Source organism: Mustela putorius, unplaced genomic scaffold (assembly GCF_011764305.1).
Source record: "Mustela putorius furo isolate JIRA1106 unplaced genomic scaffold, ASM1176430v1.1 tig00000450_pilon_pilon_pilon, whole genome shotgun sequence".
Taxonomy (NCBI): Eukaryota; Metazoa; Chordata; class Mammalia; order Carnivora; family Mustelidae; genus Mustela; species Mustela putorius.
The window spans coordinates 26,201,518-26,223,167 of record NW_025421385.1 but is presented as its reverse complement, the minus strand read 5'-3'; the positions used below and the strand labels follow the sequence as shown (position 1 = coordinate 26,223,167).

The following is a 21,650-nucleotide window of genomic DNA, read 5'->3' as shown; positions in this document are numbered from 1 at the left end:
CAATCTTCCAAAACTAAATCAGAAAGAAATAGAACATTTGAACAGAATAATTACTAGAATGAAACTGAATTGGTAATCAAAAAACTACCAAAAGCTAAAACTCCAGGACCAGATGGGTTCACAGGTGAATTCTACCAAACATTTAAAAAGGAACTAATAACTATTCTCCTCAAACTATTTTTAAAAAATAGCAGAGGAAAGAAAGCTTCCAAAGTTTTTCTGCTAGACCAGCATTACCCTGATACTAAAATTAGACAAAGACCCTACAAAAAAAAAAAAGAGAGAGAGAGAGAGAACTACCAGCCAGTACCCCTGATGACATAGATGTACAAATCCTCAACAAAATATTAGCAAATCACATTCAACAATACATTAGAAGGATCATTCATCACAATCAAGTGGGATTTATTCTGGGGATACAAATCAATCAACATCATATACCACATTAACAAAACAAAGGGTAAGACTCATGTAATCATCTCAGTACATGCAGAAAAAGCATTTGACAAAAATCAACATCCATTCGTGATGAAAACTCTCAACAAAGTAGGCTTACAGAAAACATACCTTAATATAATAAAAGGCCACATATTAAAAACCCACAGCTAACATCATGTTCAATGGTGAACACCTGAGAAATTTTTTTTCTAGTATTAGGAACATGACAAGGATGGCCATTCTCAAACTTATTCCATAGTACTAGAATTCCTAGTTTCTTTTTTTTTTTTTGAAAAGAAAGAAAGGAAAGGGGAGGGGAAGAAACACAATTGGATGAATGGCCATCAAACATGGACTCTGAAATGAAAAGCATGGAGAACAAGATGGGTAGTGGTGACTCAGAGATATGGGAATTTGATGGTTGGTAAAACTGTGTCAAGGTCGTAGACTGTTCATATGGACCTGTCAGCTTTCTTTAGTGCTTGGGCTTTCCGGATGGAGTTAAGATGACAGAGGAGTAAGGGGACCCTAAGTTTGTCTGGTGCCTTGAATACAACTAGGTATCAAATCAGTCTGAACACCTGTGAAATCAAATGGAGACCTGAGAAAGGAAATGCTACAATTCTACAAGTAGAAAAGCAACCATTTTTTGGAAGGTAGGAAGTATGGAGACTTGAATCTGGGGTGACATATCTGAGGGTATGATGGAGGGGAAGGAGCTTGCTTAAGGAGGCTACTGCAAAATATTATAAGCAGTAGAGCACAAAATTGAAACTTTTAGGAGTCTACTACAGTGGAGTACATCCCTGGCTTAAAGGTATTCAGGTGACAGAGTAGGACAGAATCACAGGTAGGGACAGCATGGTCTCAGGACCCTTGGAGTTGCAGGAAAAATGGGGGTGTTGAGTATGGCAGAGGTCCTAGCACTGGAGCAGGGAAGTGGGCTCCAAACAGTGAGTCTAGGTGCTGACTTTCTGCATGGTGTTGCCATAAACCACGAACCGCTACACTATTGGGTGACCGCTCTCTAGGCAGGGGTCTAGCAAAAGGCAGATGTATGGTGAGATCCCCCTCCCCCTCCAGCATGGGTCTGTGCTGCGGGAGTCTATAAGGTCTGTAGATTCAAAATGGGGTCACATGCCCGAGATCAAAATGCTCAGCCACAGGCTGGGTGAACACAGAGTTGGGAGGGAAACTGAGGAGACAAGAGTGATTGACTGCTTTTATGTGAGGGCTCACTGAAGAGTGGAGGGTGAGAACTTTTCAGTTCCAGGGCTAGAGAGCCGGGTGCCACCATATTCATCCCACCCATAGTGCTGAAAACCTTCAGGGAGCAAAACAGCACCACATAGTGCAAGCCGGAGCCACTTACACAGAGCCTGGACCCCTGGCAAGGGGGATGGAATACTGCCCAGGCAAAGACACCTGAGAATCAGTGCAGCAGGCCCCTCCCCCAGAAGACCAGCAGGAACAACTGGCTTGCTCCAAATTTATGGATCATAGAGGGCTGCAAAGCTTCAGCTCTTGGGAAAACAATATGTAGCATTTTTTTTTCTTTAGTGTTTCAGTATTTTTTTAGTTATTATTTTTCCAACTCCTTTTTCATTCTTTTTAAATTTTCACTTTTATATATACATTATATAGATGTTTTATTTTTGTTGCTTTTCATTTGTATTTTATTTCATTTTCTTTTTATATGTATATGTTTTTCTTTCTTATTTTGAGATCTAGTTTCTTTTAACAAGCAGACTAAAACACATCCAGGAACTAGTTTTTTGTTTTGCTTTGTTTTGTTTCCTGTTTTTTTTTTCTTGTTCTGTTTTTTGTTTTTTTCTGTTGTCACTGTTGTTTTTATTGCTTATTGTTTTTCTTTATTCTATTCTTTACTGGACAACATGGTGAGATGGAGAAATTCACACCAAAAGAGAGAATAGGAGGTAGTACTCACTTCCAGAGGCTTAATCAATAGGATATAAGTAAGGTGTCTGAACTAGAATTTAAAACAACAATTATAAAGATTATATATTATATATTATATATTTATAAAGATTATAAAGATAGATATAATAGCTGGGCTTGAAAAAAGCATAAAATCCCTTACTGTAGAAATAAAAGAACTAAAATCCAGTGAGACTGAAATAAAAAATGCTATTACCAAGATGCAGTCCCAAATGGAGTCTATAAAAATGAGGATGAATGAGGCTGAAGAGTGAGTCAGGGCAGTTGAAGACAAAATGATGGAAAAATAAGAAAGCTGAACAGTGCTTAGGCTCTGACTGTCTCATTAGCCCTAGTTAAGTATTGTGCGAATGCATAGTTTGGGTCTAAAGAAGATGGGAGGGAGTACTGATAGAATAATACAACTTCATCATTGCTTTTGAAATATAAAGCAAATGTCTTGTGACAATGAATCAGGAGATTGGTGGTGTGTGTGTGTGTGTGTGTGTGTGTGTGTGTGTGTGTGTAACAGGAAGACTGCTCACTTAATGATAGTAATATAACCACTGGGTATAACTGTAAGAACAATAAATCAAAGGACTAGCTGTTTTTGCAGAAAGAGTTCTAGATTAGGCATCCAGATGTATGAGCACTAGTTTTCTGTCTTACCTACTTGACCTTGGACAAATCATTTTGCCCCTGTTTCGTAAATTGTCCTTCATTTCAAGCCAAAATAAGGAAGTTATTCACTTTATTTCTATTTTTTAGTAGTTATCCTTAAATTTTAAAATTCATACCTGTTAATTTTTTCCAAGATTAATCAGTATCTCTACTTTGGGGGCTGGTAATGTTGATACCCAACCCAAAGGCTAATCTTCAGACTTCCCCACTAAAGTGTCAGAAATACCAGATGCTCACTTTGCCGGGTCTATCTACCATCAAGGACACAGTATGAGACAGAATCATCACCCGTGGGACTGAGAGGAAGCCTGCTGGTTGGGAAAGGGCTCCTGCCTAGAAAAAAGAGACATATAAGGAGCAATGCTGCTATTCTTCCTCTATGCCTCTCTTCTTCCACAAGATACTCTTATGTTTGGAGCAGCCATCTTGCAATCATGAAGGGACAAGTTGGAGAACCCAACTTGAGGACTACAAATGGAAATTCCGTAAGAGCCTGGATCTTTGGAGTCATCCCTGAGCTACAGGGAAAAAAAAAAAAAAAACAACCTTGGACTGGTTTGGAAGTAGACTGGTCTACTTTGGAATTTCCTATAATGGTCCCATTATTTAAGCCACTTTTGTTTGGATATGTTGCTTTTTCCAGCCAAAAATACTCTACATGAGGGGTTCCTGGGTGTCTCTGTGGGTTAAGCTTCTGCCTTTGGCTCAGGTCATGATCTCAGGGTCCTGGGATCGAGCCCCACATTGGAGTCTCTGATCAGCAGGGAGCCTGCTTCCCTTCGTCTCTCTCTGCCTGATTCTCTGCCTACTTGTGTTCTCTGTCAAATAAATAAATAAACTCTTAAAAAATATTCTACATGAAAAAGAGAACATTCTACATGAGATAATCCACTTCCTGAAAAATATAAGAACCTTATAAAATAGAAGCAATTCAAAAGTGACTTCAACACACCTCCATTATATCTACTAATCTGCTCCCCTGTGGACCTACGACTGCTTCCCTTCTGTTACAGTGGATGACTGTCCATGCTCCTGTATGAATGCTACCCCTCCATTTGTGCATCAATGCCATCAGTTTCTGCTTACTGCAGGACATCAGTCTCCTTCCTCACTGTCAGTTCTTTCTTCACTTCTGATTATTTTGATCATCATACAAATACAGGGTAATATCTCCCATTCAAAACAGAACAGAACAAAACAACAAAAGTCTTTCTGCTTGACTTCATCTGCCATTGTAGTCACTCTACCGTTTCCTCACTTACCATTGCACCAAAATCCTTTGAAATATCCATCTATACCTCACATTCTCCACTTTCTCCCCTTCTGAGCCCTCTCCATTCAGGCTTTTTTCTTGGCCACTCTTCAAAGATGCTTATCAAAGTCACCAATGACTTCCATGTTACCAAATCCAATAACTAATTCTCAGTTCACATTTTTTAACCTACCAGGAACATTTGACATATCATTACTTTCTCTTTGAAACAATTTATTCATGTGACTAACTTTACCTACTTCTTCTGTCTTCCTACATACTAGGACCCCTCCTCAATTTCCTTGGAGAATTCCTTTCAACTTCCTGACCACTAAATGTTGGAGTGCCTCAGGCTCAGTATTCAGAGTTCTTCTGGTCTCCATTACCCAGGTGATTTTATTTAATTATATTCCATTACTACAATGTGCATCCCAAATATCTTGACTCAGAATGACAGCTCAGTATATCCAACTGGCTAGTAGACACCTAGGTTTGGTTGTCTAAAGGGCATTTCAAATTTATCATTGTTTAAAACTATACTCTTTATTTTCCTCTTCTAACTGCTTTTCTCGCTCCTTGTCCTCAGTAGATGGTCTGGCCAAAACCTTAGAGTCATCCTTGATGATTTTTTTCTTTTTAAAGTTCATTTTTTAGTTTTTAAAAATATTTTATTTATTTATTTGTGAGAGAAAGAGAGAGAGAACAAGCAGGGGGAGGGGCAGTGGGAGAGGGGGAAGCAGGCTCCCTGCTAAGCAGAGAGCCCAATATGGGACTCAATCCCAGGACCCTGGGATTATGACCTGAGCTGAAGGCAGATGCTTAGCCAACAGAACCACACAGCCACACTGCCTTTCTTTCTTTCTTTTTTTTAAAGATTTCATTTATTAGAGAGAGAGAGAGGTGGGAGAGGGGCACAAGGAGAGGGAGAGGGAGAATCCTAAGCAGACTCCCCACTGAGTGTGGAGCCTGCCTGGGGACTTGACATGGGCCTTGATTCCACAACCCAGAGATCACTACCTGAGCTGAAATCAGGAGTCAGATGCTTAACTCACGAAGCCACCCAGGGGCCCCTGCTTCCCCCCACCCCCCACTCTCTAACAGGTCAACTAGCAAATGCCTCTTGCTTCCACTTCTACTGCTGTCATCCTTATCCAAACCCCTGTGACTTCTCACCCATCTCACTGCAACAGATTCTAAATCAGTTAAAGATGGTATCTGGTTATGGATAAATTGTTCACTAAAGTACTTTTTTCTTGGGCTAGAATTGTTCAGGTAGTATGGGGTCCTTAATACCACAAATAAGTAAGTAATGGAGCCAGCTGGATGCAAGCTCTCTTTCCTAGCGGAGTCGCAAGGACGCGTGATGGCTTCTCTTTCCTAACCCTGTTGTTCTTCCCCGCTTTTGTGAATAAGGGGAGTAAATGTGTGGCCTCCACTTTGGTTTTCCTGAAAGATTGCTCCTAATTCTTAACAATTCTTCATTAGGACAGGCATGTGCCCTCCCATTTTTCTTTCCATGGATACAGTACTACAGAGGATGTGCTGAAGATGGTCTTAGTTTGACCTTGATTTCTCCCACCTTTAATAAACCTGAGGGAATCGGAAATTGCAGGAGCAGCAGGCAGCCATAACCTGACCCTTGCTCGGCCCTTCACAGAGGAAAATACTGTGGCGCTCATTAAATATTCAGCAATCTATTCCCAGTTTAAAACAAACAGAGGTGATCTTTTCAGACCATCTAGTGGGTCTGCATTACAACTGAAGAATGACTTTCCTGCTTCATTAAACATTTAGGCTGCTTCTTGGCTTGGTGCAGCTGCCTATACTTGTGACAGCATATTGAGTGTAGCAGTGTAGACTCTCGTTTTAATGCAAGGAAACTTCCATTGTATCCTCACTGATGATCTTTGGCAAGGATGACAGGAGGAGAGACGGAAGCGTCAGAAAGACAGCTAAGTAAGAAAACAACCCAGAAAATTGCCATGTGTTCTCAAGTGTTAGGTCTATCTAATATGTAGGATGTTTGGTGTAACGTTATTACCATTTATTTGTTTTGAAATGCATTCTCTCTTGTTCCGTAGTTTGGATGAAAGCACAAGAGATTTCTAAGAGCTCAGCTAAAAGCACGAGAGACTTCTAAAAGCTTACTTTAAACCATTCGTAAACTTGCGCTAATATTCATGCTAATGTTGATCTCAGATACTAAAAATTTAAGCTCTTCTAGGACCTTCAACTTGTTCCTTTGCATTTAGTGTCATTTGGCCCTCCATCAATAAAGATTTTTATTTTGCCATATTTGTTGTTTTAAGAGCCCATCTATGGGGCACCTGGGTGGCTCAGATGGCTAAGCATCTGCCTTCAGCTCAGGTCATGATCTCCAGGTTCTGGATCAAGCCCCATGTCAGGCTCCCTGCTCAGTGGGGAGTTGCTTCTCCCTCTCTCACTCCTTCTCCGCCTGCTTGTGCTCTCTTTGTCTCTTTATCAAATGAATTAAAAAAAAAAAAAACTTAAAAAAAAAAAGGAAAAAAGAAAGAAAGAAAGAAAGAGCCCGTCTATAATGGTGGTCATCAACTGCTGCTTTTTAGCATGTGTTTGAATGTCCCCCAAGGAAGTGCTGAGTACACTGGGAAGTTGGAGCGCCTGTGTTCCCACTGAACTAGTTACATGATAAAAATAGGAATTCCTGTGTATTTGTGAAGTGCTTTAAAGTTGTGCTTATAATTTTTTAAAATTATGAAACAACTTTGCATTTCTTCTTCTTGCCCCCCAACCAATGAAAATTTAAAAGATATTAAATGTGAACTCATTGTAAATATCAGGTTAAAAAAATTTTGTTTCCTTATACTTTCTCTCTCATCTCTTGCATTTGTAGCCTCCTCCTCATGGTGCCAGAGAACCGACTTCAAAAAGTCTTTGTAGCATAAATCCCACGGTGCTCCATATTTTACTCAAACTCCACCTTGGAACGGGGGCTTTGTATTGGTTTTAATGTAGTTTGTCATAGAAGACATTTCATGGGATAACTCTGCTGTGCTCTAGTTCTTCTGTATTCTGCTGATGCCCACATATCATTTAGTATTGAAATTTCAAGCTGAATCTGACCTCAGAGGTTGTCTAATCCAACTTATTTGATAGATGTGAGTCTAAGGTCTAGATAGGCAACAAGTACAGCCCGAGGATTGTTTCAGTTCCTCAGTTTTCTCCATCTATTTTCACCCAATGGGATAGGATTTTCCTATTTGTCCTTGGACCCTCGCTTTTATGATGTTTCACTTTGCTTCCTTAACAAGACCTTTTTCAGGGCACACCTGTCTGAGTTGTACACATCTTTCTCCCTTTCTGTTGTATCTCTCCAGAGCCATCAATTTGTGCATATTTGTTATGGGGGTGGAGTTTGATTCTGGACACCCAGATCTTGTAGTCTTCTGCCTTAAACACATTTGTTAAACTGAGAAGAAACCATGTATAAATAATTATAAATAATGCCCCACTTCCTCTGATGGCAGAGTTAAGAAATGTGCTGAGTCTTTGTCCTCGCATCATACGGCTGGCTACAAAGTTTTCTATCCATCAGATCTCCATACTTTGTTTCTATGTGCCATCTGTAACTAACATTCAGAAAGTTGATACCAGGAAATGACTTAAGTTTTGTCCTGCTTCCTTACTTTCATGTCCAGATTCGTCATTTAGATTTTATTCTTTCTACTGAATTTTTGCGTCACAGATTTTTTCACATTCTATTTAAAGTATGTGGCAAAAAAAATTAATAATAATAAATAAAGTATGTAGCAAGAGTATTTGCTGGCCTCACTCCCAAGCAGACACCTTCAGTAAAGTCCCATTTTTCCACTTTCTTTTGTGGTTTTGCATTTTGCTTTGTAGACTCTTGCTTCAGGTGCTCTGGGTTAAGATCCAAATGGCAAGCCAGAACACCATGTTTTTCATTTAGGTGGAGACATAAAAATGGCCAGAATCAGCATCCCTTTCATTATACAGAGTTGGCTAACCCTCACACACCCAGCCCCTTGACTAACACTTTTTTAAGACTTCAGCCTCAGCAACAATTTCCTAAGCATATTACTCCTACTGTCAGATTGTAGAACAATGGAGTAAAGTACATTAGCCACATTCCAGGCCCAGAGTGGTGTACCCTGGTCATCATGATAGGGCTTTGGCAGTTCCCAGCACATGATGTAAAGTGAGAGACCCTTGGGTATTTATTTAAGTGGATCTTTTAAAATTTCTGATGTCCTAGCAACATTTTCCAATAAATATTTGGGTTGCTTATTTACATTTTGCTTGATTTCTTCCCCCATTATATTTACCAACTTCCCTCCAATGGTGCCTTTTCTAGTTGTTGACTCCATTAGCTCCTTCATTAAAAGAGTTATTCTGAATTTATCAAATACACAGCAGCTCCTGGATCCAGTATTTAGGAATGTCCATGGTCTTCAGTTTTGAGTATTCTTCCTACTCGCCTTCAGAGCGAACCCAACCCTTGCCACCTCTCTTTGTTTCATTGTGCCCTTCTGTTTCTTTGTAGACCTCTCTCTGCCTTCCATCTGGATAAAAATTCTGAGGAGAAAGAGTCTCAAGTTTCATGGCACAAAAGCAACCTTACCTTCCACTTATCTGGTTTCCAAAGCACATGTCTGTTCTCAGTCAGCTGTGTTAACACACACAGTCATGTGTGTTAGAACATCACATAGAACTGCTGCCGATTTCTATACCAACCACTGGAGTCTCCCACCCAGCTGCTAACAAAGCTTGCTGTAGAGAAGTGCCAGGTAGCCTAAGGCCCTTGCTGGTGCTTCAGTCTCCTCCTCTTGATCAGAAGCCAATGGACATGGAACGCCTGTGTGGTTCAGTCAGTTAATCATCTGCCTTCGGCTCAGGTCATGATCCCAGGGTCCTGGGATCTAGTCCCACATCTGGCTCCTTGCTCAGTGGGAAGCCTGCTTCTCCCTTTGCCTGCTACTGCTGTGCTTGTTTTCACTCTCTCTCTCTCTCTCTGAGACAAACAAACAAATAAATAAATAAATAAAACCCTTGGAGGAGGAGGAGGGGAAGGAGGAAGAGGAGGAGGAATGGGAGGAGGAAGAGGTAGAGGAGAAGGAGAATGATGAGAAGAAGCGGCCAATGGATTTGGACCATGATGGTTGGCTCAAAGTGGTTTTATTGATGGTCATTATGAGAAGTCAGTGTCATGGAGCATTTCCCAGCACATGACTCAGGATTGCTTCTATGAGATGACATGTGAGAACTGGCCTTTAGGATCCACTCTTAGCACTTCTGTTGCATTTTGTTTTCCATTGTTTTGCAGCTAATTAAGGACTTGTTCATGTCTCCTCTTGTGCCCTCACTAGGTTGTAAATTCCAGCCACGCATGCCCTGACTTACTCATCTCCACATGCCTCCTGACTACAGCATCGGGCCCTGGGAGGAGTGGAATAAAATGTCTGCAAAAGGAATTTCATAGAACCATGACAGAGAATGTACAGCCTCTTTCAGTGCTGATCATGAATCGTTGGGGGTAGCAAAAGACCTTTCTGTAGCTGGGAGAGTTTTGAAAATCTGTTCTCAAGTTCTTAGAGCAGGGGACACATCATCTTCTGAAAAAGGATTTAAAGGAAAGGAGATGGCGGGTTTTGATGGAGTCGTCTGAGGATATACACATGACGGAAAGGCAAGAGTTGATGTGGTAAAGCCAGAAGTCCCTGTGTTGCTTCATCCTTAGCTGTCCCCTTTCCCTGTTATCCCTCAAGTTCCCAGTCTAAGCTAATCTTTTGGGGGGAATCTTTTTAGCCTTGTTAATCAGGAGAGAGGAAACGTGAAGCAGAGTGAGAAATTTACAGGAAGAGATGTGACATTCTGAAAAATGTGTGTGTGCTTTGAAATATATTCAAATACGGACATTCAAATACGGATTTGCCTTTTCTGACTGGGAGTATCTAGGTTGTGTTGAAGGAAGATTAAGAGTGTCAGAGCAGGGATGCAAAGAGAAAGATTCAATGTCCAGCCTTTGACATCTAGAAGAGGACTTCTGGTTCTGCAGAAAATCATTTGTTTGAAAGTCAATCTTTGTGGCGAGAGAATTTCTTTAGCACCTGTCAAGAGCTGTCCTGTGGACCAGATCATTAAAAAAAAAAAAAAAAAGGCAGGGATAAAGAGAAGTAAGTGTATGACAGAGGGTAGGTGGCATGTGTGAATGAGGAGAGAAAATGAGGGAACGTAGTCAGGGAGACCCAGGTGTCCTAACCACCCCTCTTTGGGCCAATGTCCAAAGTCAAGGTCAGTTGGTAGAGGCAACAGCAAAGGGCTTTGTGCCCTGAACCTCTGGATCCCTGGGAGGTTGGTAACATCCACTGGTTGGCACATGGACCATGGCACATCCCTGAAGGAGAAGTTGTCATGACAGATGGGCCCAGTATAGCCCCCAGATCTCCACAGCCCACAGGAAGTTTATGGGGAGCCAGAGATCTCCAAGAGGCCCACTGAAGAAATTCAGAGATTTGGGGAGAACTACCTGGAGCTTGAGAGTAAGGACAAATGGCCAGCACTCTGGAACCTGGTGGCAGATGACAGAATGCTGTCCGCAGGGGGCAGGTCAATGAGCCTGTTGAGACTCCAGAGTTACCAGTGTAGGGCATGGAGCAGAGCTTCACTGTGATTAAGGACTGGTCCCTAGAAGAAAAGTGAGAGACCAGCTAGAGGAGAAGAGCTGCCCTCGGCCAAGTCATTCCCTCCTTGAATCCATATGGGATGTATTAGTCCTTTGGGGTAAATAATAGTTTTATTCTGTGGCTGAAGAAGCTGTGGCTTCAGAAGTTGAGAGTCATTTACCCAAGTGCATCCACGAGCCAGCAGCCTCAGGGCACAATTCAACCCTCAGCTCCAATGGTTCATCTAGGTGCTTACCATCACTCTTGGCTCCGTGGAAGGTTCTTATCTGTATCCGGTTTCTACCCTGAGATGTCTTGCTTTGTTGTGAAAAAGGCCCAGAATTCTTCCAAGATACATACTCCCAAGAGATAAAATGCAATGTGGCCTGGTACTGTGGTAATGACTCAATCACTGACCTTTTAATAAAAATGCTACTGTGTTCCTAAATGGAAAACGCCACACAGGATGAGACTGGCATTTGGGGAAACCCCTGATGAGTTGTCTCAGTTGATTCTATGACTCACTAATTTGGCACTTCTTGGATTTATAGTTTGTACTCCAAACTAAAGAGGAAATAGTTAAACATAGTCGAATGGAATGTTCCCACGTCATGCATTTTCCATTTTTCTCTCTGTTTTGCATACGCTCAGTCTGTGATAAAGACCTATTTCAGTACCTATAGTTTTCTCATTAACTAATCAGAGCAGAAAAGCCATTGTTTCATCAAGATTTTGCCATATTTTACAGTTCAAGTGTTTCTTGGGAGTTAAAAAATATATATACATTTGTCCCCAGACATAGCCAACAAAGGAAGGCATGGCAAAGGAGTCAATGCTTGGCCTGAAGAGGAAGTACACATGGTCTGACTGAGGCCAGGGAAGCTTAGAGAACCAGGTAGTTATAGCCCACCATGGGCCAGTTCACGGACCCCCTGCTCCCCATCTCCTCTCTCCCAGCATTTCTCCAGCAAATTTAACTGCAAAACACGTAAGCCCAGAGTGGAAGGAGGTGTATGTTGACTGTAACGAGTCTGATTAAATGCCACTTCTTTTATTCTGTTGGGAGACAAAATGGCTGCCAACTTCATCTGTTTAAATTGAACTTTAAATGTCATTGGTGTCCTATGTATTTTGCTTAAAAATGAGGCTAAGGGTTACTGTGGGGAATTATTCTGAGGCTTACATAAGTCAGACGTAGGGGTTCTGCAATGTCTTGACCCCTATTAAAAGATAATAAACTTGAAATAAATAATTCCTCGCTGGGTTGTTGTTGTGTTTTTTTTTTTTTTTTTGAAATTGCTTAACTTTTATTTAGATTTGAAAATATTGGGAATGACTAAAACGACATATTTAGCACTGGACTGACTGTATTTGTCTTTTGGGTGCCCACATGACACGTAACATTTCTTGCACTCCCTGACCAGGCACAGTGCCCAGCCTGGATTTTAAAAGATGAGAAGCCGAGCTTGGCAAATGCCTGTGCTGGATACTGGCGGTTGTTGGGATCTTTAAAATAGGACAGTAAGACTTCATGTCATGATTCCCAAAAGGTTGTATCCATACCACGAGGGACTTAAATTTAATGAGTCTTAGAAAATAAAATGATCACTTGGCTTAAAAAAATTAAAGCATCCTTATCATATATGCAAATTCCACAGAACTTAGAATATACCAGGACTTCTCATTTAGCTGATTTTTTATTTAATGTAATTTTAAATAAATTAAGGTTCACAGCAGGATGGCAACCGCTATACAGAAGTTGAGAATTATAGCATTATGAATTAGGAGACTAGAGAAAAAAAGTCCCCCTTCAGATCGAACAGCATTTTGGGGTGTTAACCACTGATTCCTCAGCTGATCTCCACCTTGGAATCACCTGGAAAGCTTGTTACAGCGCAGATCCTTCTCGGAGTCAGACCCCTGCAAATTTGTATTTTGAATAAGCTCCCCAGCTGATTCTGATTTGTAACGGAGATTAGCGTGTTCAGCTGCTCAGGGGATCATTTTATCACCAGTTCAACTGCAGGGCTCATTCCATTCTTTGCTGCACAGATCACCTCTGCCTGAAGGCAGTGGGAAGCCACTGAAGGATCCAAGAGGGAGGTGACCCAACCTTACCAGCTTTTTTGTTGTTGTTGTTGTTGTTTTGTTTGTTTGTTTTTTAGGATTTTATTTACTTATTTGACGGAGAGAGACACAGCGAGAGAGGGTACACAAGCAGGGGGAGTGGGAGAGGGAGAAGCAGACTTCCTGCTGAGCAGGGAGCCCCATGCAGGGCTTGATCCCATGACTCTGGGATCATGATCCGAGCCAAAGGCAGACACTTAACTACTGAGCCACCCAGGTGCCCCCTTACTTGCTTTTTAAAGCTTATTCTGAAATTAGTTCATAGATAGAATATGAGGGGAGCCAGACTTGGATTTAGGGGGATGGATTATGAAACGTGGTGAGGACACAGCTGAGGGATAATTCGAAGAGAGATTTGGTAGAAACTATGATGATTGGATTTTACAAGGAAATAACAAGACTTCTTCCAGGCTCAGGGAATAGTATAGATGGTAAGGACTTTTCATTGAGATAGGACACAAAAGAACTTTATTTGTATACATCTTTCATTATGATTTGTCTCAAGTACTTTTCCAAAAGGTAGTGTTTAAATCGTTTATCTAATTTAGGCAAAATATAACTATCTTTAGAGTAGCGAAATCTTTCAGAGGGAAAAGTAACTTTACAGTGGAACAATCCAACTGACTTCACCTTGACCACGTGATACAGATTAATGTTACGAGGGATAAGGCATCTCCACACCATGTACCCCTGTTACGATGCAATGAGATGGGAACATCATTCCATCTGGGGTATTCTTAGCAAAAACGCATAGCCTCATTCTAGTAATGAGAAAACACCACGCAAACTAAAAATGAAGGACGTTATACAAAATAACAGGCCAGTCTTCTTCACATGTCTCAAGGGCAATGAAAGAAGAAAAAAAAGGCACCGTCATAAATGGAAGACTATGGAGACATGCCAACCAAATCAAATGTGGGACCTGGGGAAGAAGAAGGACATTTATTTATTTTTTATTTTTTTATTAATTTTTAATTTTTCATAAACATATATTTTTATCCCCAGGGGTACAGGTCTGTGAATCACCAGGTTTACACACTTCACAGCACTCATCAAAGCACATACCCTCCCCAATGTCCATAACACCACCCCCCTTCTCCCAACACCCCTCCCCCCAGCAACCCTCAGTTTGTTTTGTGAGATTAAGAGTCACTTATGGTTTGTCTCCCTCCCAATCCCATCTTGTTTCATTGATTCTTCTCCTACCCACTTAAGCCCCCATGTTGCATCACCACTTCCTCATATCAGGGAGAGCATATGATAGTTGTCTTTCTCTGCTTGACTTATTTCGCTAAGCATGATACGCTATAGTTCCATCCATGTTGTCGCAAATGGCAAGATTTCGTTTCTTTTGATGGCTGCATAGTATTCCATTGTGTATATATACCACATCTTCTTTATCCACTCATCTGTTGATGGACATCTAGGTTCTTTCCATAGTTTGGCTATTGTGGACATTGCTGCTATAAACATTCGGGTGCACGTGCCCCTTCGGATCACTACGTTTGTATCTTTAGGGTAAATACCCAGTAGTGCAATTGCTGGGTCATAGGGTAGTTCTATTTTCAACATTTTGAGGAACCTCCATGCTGTTCTCCAGAGTGGTTGCACCAGCTTGCATTCCCACCAACAATGTAGGAGGGTTCCCCTTTCTCCGCATCCTTGCCAGCATCTGTCATTTCCTGACTTGTTGATTTTAGCCATTCTGACTGGTGTGAGGTGATATCTCATTGTGGTTTTGATTTGTATTTCCCTGATGCCGAGTGATATGGAGCACTTTTTCATGTGTCTGTTGGCCATCTGGATGTCTTCTTTGCAGAAATGTCTGTTCATGTCCTCTGCCCATTTCTTGATTGGATTATTTGTTCTTTGGGTGTTGAGTTTGCTAAGTTCTTTATAGATTTTGGACACTAGTCCTTTATCTGATGTCATTTGCAAATATCTTCTCCCATTCTGTCAGTTGTCTTTTGATTTTGTTAACTGTTTCCTTTGCTGTGCAAAAGCTTTTGATCTTGATGAAGTCCCAATAGTTAATTTTTGCCCTGGCTTCCCTTGCCTTTGGCGATGTTCCTAGGAAGATGTTGCTGCGGCTGAGGTCAAAGAGGTTGCTGCCTGTATTCTCCTCAAGGATTTTGATGGATTCCTTTCTCACATTGAGGTCCTTCATCCATTTTGAGTCTATTTTTATGTGTGGTGTAAGGAAATGGTCCAATTTCATTTTTCTGCATGTGGCTGTCCAATTTTCCCAACACCATTTATTGAAGAGGCTGTCTTTTTTCCATTGGACATTCTTTCCTGCTTTGTCAAAGATTAGTTGACCATAGAGTTGAGGGTCTATTTCTGGGCTCTCTATTCTGTTCCATTGATCTATGTGTCTGCTTTTGTGGCAGTACCATGCTGTCTTGATGATGACAGCTTTGTAATAGAGCTTGAAGTCCGGAATTGTGATGCCACCAACTTTGGCTTTCTTTTTCAATATCCCTTTGGCTATTCGAGGTCTTTTCTGGTTCCATATAAATTTTAGAATTATTTGTTCCATTTCTTTGAAAAAGATGGATGGTACTTTGATAGGAATTGCATTAAATGTGTAGATTGCTTTAGGTAGCATAGACATTTTCACAATATTTATTCTTCCAATCCATGAGCATGGAACATTTTTCCATTTTTTTGTGTCTTCCTCAATTTCTTTCATGAGTACTTTATAGTTTTCTGAGTATAGATTCTGTGCCTCTTTGGTTAGGTTTATTCCTAGGTATCTTATGGTTTGGGGTGCAGTTGTAAATGGGATTGGCTCCTTAATTTCTCTTTCTTCTGTCTTGTTGTTGGTATAGAGAAGAAGGACATTTAGTGGGGAAACTGGCAACATCTGAATATGGTGTGTAGGTTATTTAATAGTACTATAGCCTGAGATGGTTTCCAGTTTCTGATAATGATACTATCACTATGGAAGCTGTTATGATTAGGGAAATCTGAGCAAAGGGCATATGGGTTCTTTCTGTATAGTTTAGCAACTTTTCTGCACATCTAAATTACAAAGTTAAAAAATTACAAACAACAATCATTTGTGCAACACCTAAAAGTATTAGTAAAAGACAGCTTCTAAAGGGTATATGGCTTCTGTGAGAAAATCACTGTGCTTCAAACAATGTGTATGTAAGTTACAAAATCTATGTGAACTGGTTCTGGTTCCTGGACGTTTAATAATTTTCCTTCTTCACCAGTTTGGGCTGGTTTAGGCTGCAAAACCTCTGTATTTCTGCTGTCCTCATCCCTGCTCTCCGCTGAAGCTCCTGATCTCGTGGGACCCCTGGGGATCATGACAGGTGAGGCTGCACTCCAGAACTGAACCACTGAGAGCAAGAGTGAGAGGCAAACTGTCTGCGGGATTTGTTCTCTATTTTCCCCTCTGGAATCAATCACCTCTTCCCAGAACTGCCTCCTGACTCTGACCATTCTCTCCCTTGCCAAGTAAACCTGAAACCCACTTTAACCCTTTTTTTTTAAAATTTTTTAATTAAAAAAATTTTTTTTTTAAATCCCTGGAAGCTTTGTTATTCACTTGGAACCAGCAAAATCAACTCAAGAAGTTCAGGAGTTGACAAGGGATGAAGCCCCTTCTAGTCCCCCCCACCCCATTCCCGTCCCTACCCCCCTCAAAGATACTGGCATTTAGCCACTACCTGGGATGAACTGGAGGGAATTTTAAGTTCTGAGGCAAGAGCAGAACAGTGCGGAGCTAGGAGCTATGGAATTCCTGGTGTTTCTGGAGACCCACAGGTACATGCAACTTCTTGGGGGCTAAGTTTGCCGGGAACCTTGCTCTCTGGAACTGGCCAGTTGCAGGGCCAGTGCCCAAGGGTCCCAGGAGAAATCCCACAGGGTTCACATCCATTGTTTCCCTCAGAATTGAGGGTTGTTCTGTCTTGACACCGACTTTGTTTTCAGGTTAACCTCCATTTGACTCCCTCTTCAAAATGGCTGGAAGCTCTGGAAGCTTTGATACCAATGCCATTAATATTTTGGAACCGGAGAAGAGCATTATGATTTCATTGCCAACTCAGATGTAAGTCATCTTCTAAATCATGTATTACCATGAAGGCAGTTTGTTGACAATGCCAGGGGTGATTTGGGCATTAATCACTCCCACAAAGGACCACCAGGTCGTTTTCCCTTGTCCGCCAGAGAAAGTGATGGCTTTCTTAGTTCACGCAGCGTTAACGGGAGCCTGATTGCTTCTGTAGTCTCTGCCTGCCTTCAGCGGGTGCAGTAACCAGCCTGCGGGAGGCCTTGAGCTTCTCAGCAGAGAGAAGCCTGCGAAGTGGATTCAGGGCGCTATTGGCAGGACATGGTATCTGCAGTTTGGGCTTATAGGAGCAGACTCGGGAGAGAGAGCGCTGTGCCCCAAGAGGTGAACTCTGACTTAAGGACCAGTGCTCAAAATAGTCCTCCTAGTCCTTCTCCTCCCAGCCGGAACCTGATAAACAAGCTTTAATCTCAATTGCTCCCTGCCACCTGCCTTTTACTTGACATTGCAACTCTCCAGGTGGCTATTCCTGGATGTTGCTTATCCAAAGATTCATTTGTTCCTTTTTATTTCGCTGCCAGAGTTAATTTTGATTTTATATTTATTTTTAAAGCTATTATTTATTTGAGAGAGAGAGGATGAGTGGGGTGGGGGGGGGAGAGGGAGAAGCAGACTTGGGGCTTGATCCCAGGACCCTAAGATCATGACCTGAGGCAAAGGCAGATGCCCAACTGACTAAGCCACCCAGGTGCCCCAATTTTGATTTTATTGAAGTATACATACCATAAAACTCACCGATTTCAAGTGTGCAACTCAAGGACTTCTCTGTAAAAGTAAAAACTTTTTTACTGGGTTGTGCATCCATTACTGTAATCCAGTTTTAGAACATTTTCATTGTCCTAATAAAATCTTTCATGCCTGTTAAGCCCCATAACCACCGTACCCCAGCTCCAGGCAACCTCTTACCTATATTCTTGTGTGTTAAACAGACTTTTTTTGCATTTCCTATAAGTGGAATCCTAGAGTATGTAGTCATTTGTGTCTGGCTTCTTTAACTTAGCATAATGTATTTGAGTCCATCCAGGAGATAGTAGGTCAGTGCAATTTTTGTAATGGTGTTTTCCTACCATCCCAAGCTCCAAATAACTTAAAGAAGCTAAGACCACTTGTTCATTAAATGATCCTCATGCTTGTTTTCCTCTTCTGCTGGAGTCCGTTTTCCACCTTATTGGGTCTGACCTTGTTCCTGTCCCTGATACCCAAAGCAATCTGACTGCAGATTGCTTTGGGTAGTAGGGATATTTTAATAATATTCTTCCAGGGGCGCCTGGGTGGCTTAGTGGGTTAAGCTGCTGCCTTTGGCTCAGGTCATGATCTCAGGGTCCTGGGATCGAGCCCCGCATCGGGCTCTCTGCTCAGCAGAGAGCCTGCTTCCTCCTCTCTCTCTGCCTGCCTCGCTGCCTGCTTGTGATCTCTCTCTGTTAAATAAATAAATAAAATCTTTAAAAGAAAATAATATTCTTCCAATCCACAAGTATGGAATAGCTCTTCATTTACTTGCGTTGTATTCAATTTCTTTCATCAGTGTTTTATAGTTTTCAGAGGACATTTTTTTTTTTTTTACCACCTTAGTTATTAAGTTTATTCCTAGGATTTTTATTCTCTGCCGGAATTGAAAATGGGATTCTTTTCTTAATTTCTTGATTACTTCATTATTAGTGTACAGAAATGCTATAGATTTCTGCATACTAATTTTGTATCCTGCAACTTTACTGAGCTATTTATCAGCTATAATGGTTTTTTTGGTAGCGTCTTTAGGGTTTTCTATGCATGGTTTCATGTCATCTGCAAACAGTGACAATTTTGCTTCTTGTTTACCAGTTTGGATGACTTGTTTCTCCTGAGTGCTGCAGGTGGGACTTTCAGTTCTATGTTGAATAGACTGGACATCTTTGTCTTATTCCTGATCTTAGAGGAAAAAACTCTCAGTTTATCATTGAGTATAATGGTAACTGTGGGTTTTCCACATTTGACTTTTATTATGTTGAAATATGATCCCACTAAACCCACTCTGTTGAGTTTTTATCACAAAAAGATGTATTTTGTGAAATGCTTTTTCTTCATCTGTTGAGGTTATCATATAATTTTTATCCTTTCTTTTGTTAATGTGATGTATCATATTTTATGAATATCGACCCTCCCTTGCATTCCTGGAATTAATACTGGAGTTTGATCATGGTGGAATTGGATTATGGTAAATGTTCCTTTTAATGTATTGTTGAATATGGTTTGCTAAGATTTAGTTGAGGATTTTTACATCCATATTTGTCAGGATAATGGCCTGTAGTTCTCTTTTTTTATAATGTCTTTGTCTGGTTTCGGTATCAGAGTAATGTTGGCCTCATAGAATGAATGTGGAAATTTTCCTTCCTCTATTTTTTGGAATAGTTTGAGGAAAAATAGGTATTAATTCTTTAAAAGCTTGGTAGAACTCACTTGCGAACCTATCTAGTCCTGGACTTCAGTTTGTTGGGAGTTTTTTCATTACTGACCAATTTCATTACTAGGAATCCATCTATTCAAATTTTGTCTTTTCCTGATTCAATTTTGGAAGATTATATGTTTCTAGAAATTTATTCATTTCTTCTAGGTTGTCCAATTTGTTGCCATACAATTTTTCATAATATTCTCTTTATAACGTTTTTAAAATTAACTTATAATGTATTATTTGTTTCAGGGGTACAGGTGTGTGATTCATCAGGGTTCACCATAGCACATGCCCTCCCCAGTGTCCACCGCCCCCCCCCCGCCGCCTCATCCTTCCCACCTCCCTCCCCTCCAGCAACCCTCAGTTTGTTTCCTGAGATTGAGTCTCTTATGGTTTGTCTCTCTCTCTGGTTTTGTCTAGTTTTATTTTTCCCTCCCTTCCCCTATGATCCCTTTTTATGGCTTTTTGTATTTCTGTGGTATCAGCTGTTATTTCCCCTTCATGTCTGATTTTGAAACCTCTTTTTTTTTTCCTGATGAGTCTGATTTAGGGTTTATCAATTTCATTGTGTCAAAATTCCATCTCTGGTTTCATTTACTTTTCCATTTTTATAGTCCCTATTTCATTTATTTCTGTTCTAATTTTTATTTTCTTCTTTTTACTTGTTCTGGAATTTATTTTTCTAACTTTTGAGTGTAAGGTTAGGTGGTTTATTTGAGATTTTCCTTGTTCCTTGAGGTAGGCCTGATTGTTTTAAACTTCTATCATAGAACTGCTTTTGTTGTGTCCCAAATATTTTGGGGCCATCTCATTTGTTTCATTTTCATTTGTCTCCCTGTATTTCTTATTTTTAATTTATTTTTAAGATTTTATTTATTTATTTGACAGACAGAGATCACAAGTAGGCAGAGAGGCAGGCAGAGAGAGAGGAAGGGAAGCAGGCTCTCTACTGAGCAGAGAACCGGATGCTCTATGCTGGATCCCAGGACCCTGCGATCATGACCTGAGCCGAAGGTTGAGGCTTTAATCCACTGAGCCACCCAGCACCCCTGTCTACCTGTATTTTTTAATTTCCTCCTTGATTTCTTGGTTTTATTCATTGCTCAGTAACATACTGTTTAGCCTCCACATCTTTGTGTTCTTTCCAGATTGGTATTGTTGCTTTCACTTTTTGTGTCAAATCCCCCCAAAAAATCATCCTCAAAGGTTATGTGGAGGAGCTTACCACCTTTGTTTTCTTTTATGAGTGTTGTGGATTCAGATTTTATGTTACACCCTTTAATTTATTATAAGTTAATTTTTGTGTATGGTATAAGGTCGTGGTCTAGTCTTAGTTTTTGCACGTGGCTGTCCTGTTTTCCCAACACTTTATATTGAAGAGACTGTTTTTTCCCCATTGTATATTCTTGGCTACTTTGTCATAAATTATTCGGACAAATATGTGTGGGTTTATTTCTGGGCTTCCCTGTTCTGTTCCACAGATCTGTGTTCCTTTTTATGTTAGTACCATACCGCTTTGATAATTATAGCTTTGTAATATAGCTTGAAATCAGGGCACATGATGCCTCCGGATTTTTTTTTTTTCCCCTCAAGATTGCTTTAGCTCGTTGGAGTCTTTTGTGCTTCCATAAAAATTTCAAGATTGTTCTTTTTTGTGTGTGTGAAAAATGCCATTGGAGAAGCACAGAAAGTCAATTATCATATGGTTTCACTTACTTGTGGAGCATAAGGAATAACACGGAGGACATTGGGAGATGGAGAGAAGTGAGTTGGGGGAAATCAGAGGGGGAGACAAACCATGAGAGACTGCGGACTCTGAGAAACAAACTGAGGGTTTTGGAGGGAAGTGGGGTGGAGGGATGGGTGAGCCTGGTGGTGGGTATTAAGGAAGGCACGTATTGCTGGAGCACTGGGTGTGGTGAATAAAAAAATACGATTGGAATTTTGATAGGGATTGCATTGAATCTTTTGGGTATTGGATTCTTTGGATAGTATGGACATTTAAAAAATATTAATTCTTCCAATCCAGAAGCATGGACT

At 40.8% G+C, this 21,650-nt stretch overlaps 1 long non-coding RNA gene across 1 annotated transcript in view; it reads left to right on the top strand.

The window, feature by feature from the left end:
• LOC106005877 overlaps window positions 1-12,164 on the top strand; it is a 73,482-nt gene extending 61,318 nt beyond the window's left edge. Inside the window, exons 3-4 of the long non-coding RNA XR_006606846.1 lie at window positions 4,594-4,699; window positions 9,676-12,164. This is a non-coding gene — a long non-coding RNA (uncharacterized LOC106005877). The remainder of the gene's footprint in view (window positions 1-4,593; window positions 4,700-9,675) is intronic.
• Window positions 12,165-21,650: the final 9,486 nt, after the last annotated feature.